The sequence below is a fragment of the Diadema antillarum genome, unplaced genomic scaffold (genome assembly GCF_040938485.1).
Source record: "Diadema antillarum isolate AM-2024a unplaced genomic scaffold, OU_Dant_1.0 seq00000303_RagTag, whole genome shotgun sequence".
NCBI classification, from domain to species: domain Eukaryota; kingdom Metazoa; phylum Echinodermata; class Echinoidea; order Diadematoida; family Diadematidae; genus Diadema; species Diadema antillarum.
Window position 1 is genome coordinate 51,054 of NW_027271326.1, and position 11,609 is coordinate 62,662.

Below are 11,609 nucleotides of genomic sequence, written 5' to 3' on the forward strand. Positions count from 1 at the left end.
AGGTCAGTGTCAGACATGTCGGGCGGGTGCGAGATCCGATGAGGCAAGATCGTCTGATGAGGATCAAGCGCGATATGTCTGACACTCACCTGATAGACTTTCAACTTTTACAATAGAATAGAATTTTCAGCTTTTGATTGTGTGGAGAAATTCGTACTTAGTCCTACTTTGTTACAGCTATAATATTTTCACAGAGTCTAAGTTTCACCTTGACCATTTTCGTCTTCATCCTATATACCTAATAACACGTGCCTTTTATATTCTTTGTCTGTTTTTGATAGAAATGTTCTGGAGGATAAAAGTAAGAATGATTGTTTATTTAACTGCGATTTTAAAAACAAAATTAGTGCACGAAAATTCGATCATGATACGCAAGTGTCGCCAAAGATTTTGCCCTAGGAAGAGAACATACCCCCTGTCACCAGCTAGGATATCTCTCTATTGTAAAGACATTTCGACTTCTACCTTTTGCGTGCCAAATTGATTCTCTGTTCTTAGTTACGTGTGTAAAATTTGTGCACATTATTTGACTCCTCGCCACCGAAAAGGTAAAAGCCTTATGCAATGCAATGTAAATGCAAATGTAAATGACTCGTTTTGGCGTCTGTTGACTTGTATTATCCTGGTGTATCACATATATATGTGAAAAAACAACATATTTCTCCAATCCAAGATTCTGTCGAGGACATCATATGTCCTTTACTGGTATAATACTGGCATGTTATTAACGAAGGACACTAGAATGCATTTTTTCCATAAATTGATAAGCATAAATGACATACTTTTATTTATCCAAACCAGAGCTAATATTATCATAATAATTGTATTCATGTTCTGTTGAAACTTACGTGATTCAAAGTTCCTTTAAATATTATGTACTCATGTAAGCGTTATGTATATTACTTTGTATCATGTTGTTTTGGAAATAAAATCATTTTGAATTGAATTGAATTAAATTGAAAACTTGTACATCTTAGGGGTGTATTAAACAACAACCACCAGAGGGAAACACATACTAATGATTTTACAACACATGTTTTTATATAGTAAGCAAATAATCAACGTTGGTGAAGGTGATGGGACAAACTATCACTTCCGAGGCGATCTGGATGTAGCTATCTTTCCGAAGCGCAGTTGAGGAAAGATAGCGTACACATTCAGATCGCCGAGGAAGTGATAGTTTGTCTCATTGCCTGAAACTAAAAGTTGATTATTTGTTTTATATTCCACATCTAGGGTCCTAGAAATTCCCATTTTATTCCACATCTGAAACCGTTTTAGCTGTGTTTAGGTATCCTTAGGGCTTAAGCTATGTGTGCGCGTAGATGACAAAACAATGAATTTGCTGCACGCATCGCGCGACACTGAAGGGAAAGTGCGTTGCACTGTGTGCTATCAAGTGACCTAGTTCTTCTCAGGTGATGTGATGGACAAAACTACGCTTTATCACGTGATCAGCTCTTGACCAATCCTATAGCAAGATTCTTAGTATGTGGAATATAAATAGCTAATATATTACACAAACACAAACTTATCATTTTATTACACATATTTATATAGATAGCTAATTATAGTATATTGCATGTGCACATATAATTTTGGTTGCTACAGCTGTACTTCCCGCACTCTACCGGCTCCATTGGGCCTGTAAAATGATTTTTAACGGTGATATTGCTAAATGAGAGGCAATAATGTCGTTCATTTCAACTCTCCAAGTTAATAGACCAGACAGGAACGGAAATGGTTATCATCTCATTATGCTTCCACCCCATCCCCGTCTGTATGTTTGTCGGTCTGTATCTCTCTCTCTCTCTCTCTCTCTCTCCCTCTCTTTGTCATTATGAATAATAATCATAATAACATATATCTCTCCAATACTTTGTGAGCTTAAAGTGAGACAGTCCTCACGAATTTTCAAAAAAAAAAAAATGTTGTTATTGGTACCTCCAATGAACTACTTTCACCAAAAACAAACTTTCAAATCATCAAATAAGCTCGTGAATTTTGATTGAAAAAGTGTGAATCTGCATGGTGAATATGCTAATGAGCAAGTCTTGGCGGAGAGTCAGACGTCACCGAGGCACAACTCTTCCCAGCCGTGTTCTGCTCGTCATACGTACGCTCCCTAATTATTTATAGATACATGTTTACTATTTATTTTTATATCAATTACATATATAAATAAGCTTGAAATATCTTGTTTGAAATAACAAAACCACATATTGTCACATTTTATGACAAAATCAGATATGATCATTTTGAACACTTAAATTGGTTTTCTGAGGCACGGCTGTCAACTTAGTGAGTTGGGAATCAATGACGTTGCACCTTTGTGCAGGCTCTTACACGATCGCTTGCAGGAATTATTTTTCTTAAATTGCGTACAGAGACAGTGTTTGCTTTCCGCGTGTATAAATTGGTGAAAGGTTATATCTTTTACTCTTCTTAATTATCATACAGTGAAAATCCTCAGGACTGCCTCCCTTTAATTGGCTGCCTGTGCAAAGCAGAGTGCATTATAAGATCTTACTGCTTACTTATAAGGTTCTCCATAACTTGTCTCCCGGCTACGTGTCTGCACTTATCAGTGTACGACAGCGGCGACCAACAATACCCGCCTAAAAATGTAAGGGGGTAGAGCCTTCTCTTCTGTTGCACCACGTCTGTGGAACTCTCTACCAGTCCAGCTTCGGAATTGCAACAGCCTCAATACCTTCAAGTCTGAACTGAAGACTTATATTTTCCAGCAACTTTGTGAATGATGTGTGACATATTTTGGGAGCATGGCACCTTTGAATGTTTCTGCAGATAAATGGCGCTATATAAATGCTGTTTCATCATCATCATCATCATCATCATCATCATCATCATTAATGCGTGTGGCGAGGGAGTGAAGAGTGATACGGTTGTTTTTTATGTTCTTGCCACAGCACATTGCACATTGCCGTCCCACCCCCACCCCCCCCCCCCCCCCCCCGGCCAGCCATACATCGACCAGACGATTTATTGAAATTACCCGCTGATGCGCAAGTGATCAAGGCACTTACCTTTATGACTGTTAACAATTCTAGCAATACACCAAATTGAAATTGCCTTGTGAGAGCGAGAGCTCGTTATAATTTTGGAGACACAAATACTCGGAAAAAAAAACTAACAAAGAAAACAAATAGATTATCAGCACGATTGATAGGGAAATTACATTTTCATGGCCAACCACATCAACTTCAATAATACCATACTCTGTTCTTTTATGCCTTTGCTAATCATCCTTTAGCAATGATTTATATATATATATATATATATATATATATATATATATATATATGTGTGTGTGTGTGTGTGTGTATATATATATATATAAATACATAAATATAAACGGTCATCGGCCTGTTTCCGGGAGTCACACTCGAGTGGATCCAGTCCAGTGAGGATGGCAGTGCAACGTCCGGAACCAGAACATCTAGGTCACGACAAAAGGATACGACAATGGCTCACTACAACACAATAAGGAGAAATTTCTCAACCATTTATGCGCACAACAAGATTACCTACTTGAATGTAAAGAAAGAGACATCATCCCTAACCTGAGGAAATCATACGCGCTCAAGGGCTCACACCTGTTAATAAAATGGAATGTCCCAGACCCCTTCACAAATTCGTACCAAAGATACCAAAATAAATGAAGAAAAAAATTCATTAAAAGTCATTAATGCAGTTTTGCATAAAACTGAATAGTTGCAGATATTGAGTATATATGAATTCCTCTACAAACTGCATTTTGGTTTGAAGATGAAAGCTTTTCTCATGGAATTTGGAGGGACTATATTTCATTGGGTACGTGTACGGAAAATATGTGATTTTTTGAGTGACAAGAACTCGTAGTTTGGCTTTGCGGATCCTTGGACAGAGTTTGAGCCGAAGAACCTGCCTTGAAAATTTCATGGATGACAGGTTATAGCTCACTTATCCAGGTTAGTGAAAATGAAACATCTCATTTCTCCCAGCTATTTTACGAATTTTGAATTTTAACACACGTCTCTATATGGGGATTTATTTACCCGTGTGAGCCCTCAACTGCGACGATGACACAACCAGCGAATGGCGGACTACACTTTGGCTTGCATCTCGCAAACTTCTAGACATCGTCTCCTCAGAAATCACGCGGAAAATAACAAGCACTCAATCGAACATAGAAACGGCCAGAGCTGAACTCTTTCAAAACACAACCCCGAGAGTGTGCCATGAAACACTTAACACAATCAATGGGAAATTAGCAAAGCAAAACCACGAAGAAAAGAAACAGCAGGAACGTAAACTGAAACGGGATGAAAAACTATGTGAGGAAATCAAGGCGTCAATCAAACACGACCAGAACTGTGGTCCACTGGACAGTCTACCTGCCAGCTCCTCTAAGCCAACACAACCCCGGAACAAACAGAGAAATAGGCGATACAATAAGAGATCATATACGAAAAGAAGAAGAATCAGTAATCTAAGCAATACAACTGACTCCAACAATAATGAAACGAGTAGAGAAGGAGAAGAATTGGGAAATGTGCCAATAATTGTCAATCTTTCTGACCATGTACTAAGCCCTGCAGAGGTCAGTATCCTTTCAAAAGGTCTTACCTTCCGCCCAACCCCTCCCAATATTGATCATTTGCAAGTACACACAGATATTCTTAACTTTGAAATTGAAAGTATTTTTCAGTGAAAATGATCAACCTCAAGATGAATCGCCTCTTGAACCCACGCCCTAATTAGGAGCCACCAATGAAAATGCTGACAATTCCATTGTGTTAAAGACACAACGACGCTTCCGCTCCAATAGCAAGTGGAACCCACCTGTTCACAATGCACATTTAGAGGTCTTTTTTGGAAAACGTCTAGTGTGACATCGACAACGTGTTGCAAAGATACAATAAGCGCACTGACAATCCCTCCCAACCAGAAAAACAAGCACTACAAAGCCTATGCAAAAATAGGGACATTGTAATCAAACCAGCGGTCAAAGGCTCATCAACTGTTTTAATGTCAACCGCTGACTACATCGCTGAAGGCGAACGACAACTATCAGATTCCAACACCTACACACTACTAGACAAAGACCCCACACAAACTTATCTAGAACAAGTAAAGGAAGCCATTGAACCACTAGATATTGATCCCAAGGTAAAGAGGGTACTGACCCCACCTCACCCAACCTGCCCTAACATTTATTTCCTACCCAAAATCCACAAAGAGAACAACCCTGGGAGACCGATGATATCCGGATGCGCATGTCCAAATGTAGAAATATTCAGACTCGTCGATTTACACCTAAGACCGCTTGTTCAAAAATTGCCCTCTTTCAGTCAAGACACGACACACTTCTTAAGAACATACAGGAAATAAACACCAAGCATGCCCCATTTTCACTGCGTAGCATTCTAGTGTCAGCCGACGTATGTAGTTTGTACACCAACATCCCTCACTATGAGGGTATCCTAGCAACAAAACGCGCCCTGGACAACCGCATCAACCCACATCCCCCAGCTGACCAACTCTTGCGCCTATTAGAGCTTGTACTTACTTTAACGTCCGCCGAGAGATTTGCGTGTGTGTGTGTGTGTGTGTGTGTGTGTGTGTATGTGTTACTCGCTTTTTGGCCACTACGGGCGTGCTACATTTCGAAGGTGCTGAATCGGAATCTTGATGATACCATACTTGAATATGATACTTTATGATTCTGACATATTGAAGATGGCTACAAAAATCTGAATGTCCATCTATGTCCGTTAAGACGGTATTCTTGCATCCTTAGGCCTTTTGAGAAGTCCAAAGATTGCCCTCTAATATCTCTACCTTAAACTGAAATCCAATCTATTTTTTTTTCTTACAAATGATGAAGTTTTGAACATGAAGTATTCATGGTTTTACCCAACACCAATCTGTAGCAGCCTCGGAACATCGCACCACCTTTAAAGGAACAGTATAGTATTGGCTGACATGAGAATTCAGCTTTACATAGACTTACCTAGACCCCACTTTATATGAAATGTAAAAAAGCATACAATTCTAAGAGGACTTAAAAGTTTATTTGATGAAAATCGGATTCAGTGAAACAACTGATATATAAAGTGAAAAGTGAAACAGTGAAACAACTGTGAAACAACTGATATGTATCTGTATATATCGTAAATGATTTTATATAACATTTGTATCTCAGGACCTTGATGAAAATCAGTACATTTGCTGACCATGTAATCCTGAATAAAGATGTTTTAATAAATAAATGAATAAATAAACTAAAAAGAAATCAAACAAAACAATCCTAATAAAACGTGGGTGCCACCGTTTATTAGGATCGCTTTATATTGCACATCTCAGCCATTTCAACACCAGCTTACATCAAATAAACCTTGAATTCCTTTTAAAATTGTATATGCATTTTCAAATTTCATACGAGATTTCTCATTGCCAAAAAAATCACAAAAAACGTTGGAAAAGCCAAGCCCCTTATCAACAGAAACTGTACTTTATCTTCGATGTCACACCCTGCATTATGTCATTGATAAAATAATCCTTTGGAATTTTCTTTTCTTTTCTCTTCTTTCGTGATCCATTCCAAGTAATCCGAAGATGTAGCGGGAAATTAGTATACAATATACATGATATATAGCACATACTACGATATTCTTCTCGCCACATACGTGACGTTTAGGGTATCAAGTCAAAATGTATTTAAGTCACAGAGGCCCTGTCCAGCGGCGGATCCGGGTTTTTTTTTTATTAAAACAAAAGAAATAAAAACAAAAAAAAAAATGGGGGCGCATGCGTCCCCCTTTAATCAAAAAAAAGAAAAAAAAAAGAGGCGCCTCCTCTTTCCGGAATTCCTGCTGTCCCTACTTTAGTGTCGGTATCATTTTTCTGAGTATCATGAAAACAGATTTGATTACATTGAAGAAAAAAAAAGTTGCTTTGAATAGCAAACTTACCGCAGAAAATGAGCATCACTGTGAGTTTGTAAAGAATTCCTGTCATAGCTACTGGTAAAATCCACTTATCTGACGCAAAGTGAAGTTGTTTTCTCACACTCTGATAGAATTGTACAAGGAAAAGAAAATAGGTGTATCAAGCAAGTATCACACCAACGGAGCAAACGAAGTAGGTTTGGTTTTGCTGTCGAGAGTTACCAAAATTATTTCCAACAAGCGTAATGGAAAATTCCCACTATGATTTCAACTGTCATGTAACAATCCAAGGTGTAAACCGCTCGCAGGTACTTCACGACTGGGGGAACTTCTGTGTGAGTTGTGGACTAAAATGGCATTTTTTTTTTCATGTGTTTTTCATGTGATGCGCGCGGGCGGGCGCGCGCGCATCGTGTGTGTGTGTGTGTGTGTGTGTGTGTGTGTGTGTGTGTGTGTGTGTGTGTGTGTGTGTGTGTGTGTGTGTGTGTGTACACGCCATTGATGTGGTACTGACCTGAACTCAAAAGTTGTGCCCCAAATCCCCCCCCCCCTTTTTTCTTGTCTGGGATATTAGATTTTCTTACAATTTGACCATTACTAGTATATCAGATGTCAATCAACATTTTAGAATTCATGGGTGTTCTTTTTTTTTCTTTCTATTTGTTAATTACTCCTAAATGTCTATCTTGTCGGGAGAATACACAAAATATTATCGTGATATTGGTAAACGTTCGATTCACTGCCCTTTATTTTGTTATGTGCAGGTGAGCAACATTAATGTTATAATAGGGCCTAGTCTTGAATTAGTAATGTATATTTGATACGAACAGATGAACAGACAGGCGAACAGACAGACTGGTGGAAGAACGGAAAGATGGACGGGTAGACAACCCCAAAACATAACCGCTTCCATCCAGGCGTCGCTTTGTGGCGAAGGCATTTAAAAAAAAAAAAAAAAAAAAAAAAAACGTAGTATGATACATAGTTTCATATAAGGCCTCAATTTAATGCTAAACCGCTATTTTCCGTATAATCTGCCTGAGTGAGCATGTAGAAGTATGGTAAGGCGTGAAGTAAAACGCGTCAAGATAAAGTTATTATGTGAGAAAATTCGAAGATGCTGCAGGTAATATTAAAAAGTAAAGTGTAAAGTAAAGTATACTTGGACATTGAAATAGACATTGTTTGATATGTTTTTATGTAGTAATCGATTGGTAATTCATGAATAAAAATACGTGATTCTTTAAATTTCTCTTTTTGTGTAAATATCGGTTAATCTGTCTCATTAGTACGAGGATGGTTTTGTCGAAAGAACAAATGAACATAAAACACATATGAAAGAAAATTATTTAACTGCATTTGTCAAACCCATCATTTCCAAATGATATTGTTTGTAGTTTAGCTCATGGCAAAAGTTCTGAGTATGATGGTGTGATTTTTTTTTAATTAATATATATATATATATATATATATATATATATATACTCCTGGAAGAAACCTTAGGGAGACGTTCGTGAAATACATACCTTACAGCGACAATATGGTAAACTCTGAAAAGAGTGATTTTGTCATAGTTTCTATTTTTGCATATTACGTTAAAACATTGGAAATGAAGATCTCTTTTTAATCCGAAATATAAATTGGAGCCAAGAAAATTCATTTCAGATATTTATTCTAAAAGTTTTGTCTCCTTTAGGTTTTCTAACCCAAGAGTCCACCTTAGGGAGACACTTTGAAAAATAAGTATCTTAGGGAGACCTTTTTCCATAATGTGCCAATATCAAATTTCATATTAATTTTTATGTATCACATAATTATTAGGGAGACAGAGTTTAAGTACACACGTATTCATATACATATTGACAGCAATACGTACATTATTTTTTTCTTCCTTCTTTTTCTTATTATTTTAATAGCATTTCTGTTGCTATGCTATTGCTCTTGTTCACAAGGAAATATTCAATTCTTATGTTGTTTTAATGATTAAGTACTCGTAACTTAAAGTTTCATACCCTTCCCCGTAAGCTTAATCCTTTAAAGCCCATTAAGGGGAGGGGGGCATTGAGCCCGTACCAGATTTTCATTTGCCTTTCCTTTGCCCTCTATCCAATTTCAACCAGATTAAGTGACTTATCCTAACATCTTATTGCAAACATTTCGATATACATTTAGTTCTATTTGATATTGCTGGCTACCATGGCAACCATAAACTGATAACCATGTCAGTCAGATTCATTTTTTTTTTTCTGTTCCACTTTCAATTAACAAAATTACAATGAATGGAATGGGCGTTTCTGGACTGAAATTTGCTGGAGAAGCGACATGTGAAGTGATTATGGTCCTAAAAATGTTTTTCTTATCATGTCCATTGTTTGTATGTGACAAAAGCATCAAACGTTGATAGCGAAAATAAAAAAACCCGCTTTTTACAACGATTGCCCTTCTATAATGTATCATTTTGATTCTTTCACTCTAGTTATGCCTGTAATATCATTACATTGTCATAATCAATTATTATCTATCTACAAACTCAAAATTCCAATATCATGCAAATGTGAAATGTGATAAGTATACACGTACGCCTACCTATCCCAGGTCACAGGTCTCAAAATGTATTTTTTATGTCATATGAATAGCGCTCCATGTGATGATCTTGAGAAATTTCCACCATAACCAATAATGCGATTCTACTTACTTATCATTTGTGGCAAATATGAGAATGATTGGTCTATAATAAGACATGTATACCGAGATGAAGATATTACACAGGAAAATCATGTTTTTAGCATATTTCTTATGTATTTCTTTATCGTTTCTCGTAAATAGCGCCCTCCATGGGTGACCATGAGAAAATTCAAATGTACGGTCATGCAGCATGTGAGTTGCTCTATCCATGTGCCAAATATGACGGTGATATATAAAATGATTGAAATAAAAAGTTAGCCCCCCCCCCCCCCCGGGCTTGGGAAGGGTCAAAATAGCTTGGGCTTTTTTTTTTTGGGGGGGGGGGGGGGGGGGGCTAAATCCTAATAAATCCTAAAATCTGTCAGATGTTGCCACAGACTATAGGTGACCCTGCATCACAAAACGCACAGAAAGTCGCCAGACATGAAATTTTAGTTAAGAGCATAATCTAAAATAGCAGACTTTAAGTTTTAAAATGATGTATAACTCAAATCAAATGGACTCTCCTAACATATTTTTATCTAAATATTGAAATGAAAACACACACTCAGGAAAAGTGTGAACTGAGAAAAGAGGCTCTGAAGTGCAGTGTCTATTCAAGCACTAACTAAATCTTTACCAAGCCGCGCTGGCTGTGCAATGAATGGGACAAAAAACAGGATGTAAACCACAAAAGTAACAATGATGAAGAGATTATCACACTATTCTACCAAAACATGTTCAAGATAAACTGCTAAAAAACACACTTTTCTACCCGTTTTATGATCCCAAATTTTAGCATAATGTAGAAGAAGACTTGCTCTTTCAGAAAATATGAAAAACTCAAGATCGGTTAAGTTGGCCCATTTCAATTATTTTCAGTCCTCACACAAAATCAGTGTGTACGACTTTTTGTTCGTTTTGTGGTGCACGGTCACATAGTGTCATGGGTGTCAATCGTAAGAAAAAAAAGCTCGCACATTTGTATTTGTAGTATTTTTTGACTATTCTTCCATGATCAGTACGCAAGCTTATACAATTTGCAAAATCTCACGATTCAATGTTTCAGAATTTAAGTAGCATGACAATGACCCTACCACGAGTACAAGGCATGGGCGTAAATACTAGGGGATGGGGGGTATGAATCCCTCCCCCCCCCCCCCCCGAAATACAGGTAACAGAACTGAACAGTATTCTATCTTGTAGGATGTTGTGTAAATACATATTTTTCTCAAGCGCTGAAGAAAGTAATAATCGACATACACTGTAAGGAATGGCCCAGACGTTAACAACGTCAATAGATATAGACCTACATGTAAACATGCTATGACGCGAGCAACTCGGGACCATCTGCAAAATATGTACGAAAAACAAACAAACAATAACAAAAACTATACCGCCATAATTGAACCCTCTCCATTAATTCCTGAATCATTCCTGAGAAACGATGATGACTCTGCTGACTCAGTCAGGATACATCTATGGGTATACTAAGGGATGATTAGGGGCGTCGAATCTATCTGGGGGGAGGCAAAGGGGCATTTGCCCCGCCCCTATGGGAGTGTTTGGGCAGACAAATCATTTGTCCCCCACGAATTTTCAAGATGAGGACAAATCTCGAACTTTCTTCATGGAAAATTGACCAAATGCCGCCAGAGCTATGCCCCAGATCGTTGAATTGCACTCATAAACCTGCAAAAGCTCCGCTATATACTGGATCCCTTACAATATACTTTGTACACTTTTGAGATTGACGTATATTTCCAAATAATTTATCACAGAGTGTGCAGCAGATCTTTCACTTACAAAAGCTCCCTCATATGCAGAGGGGTCGGTGTGGGGGGGGGGGGGGGTTCCCCAATAAAAGTATCGTGGACAAACATATCATTTTGCTCCTCCTCGTAACTCCCGAGATGTAGAAATGTTCTTACCTTTTTTTTAAATACAAAAAACTGTTTTAATATTTCACCAAAAGATGGCGGAATTTCAATT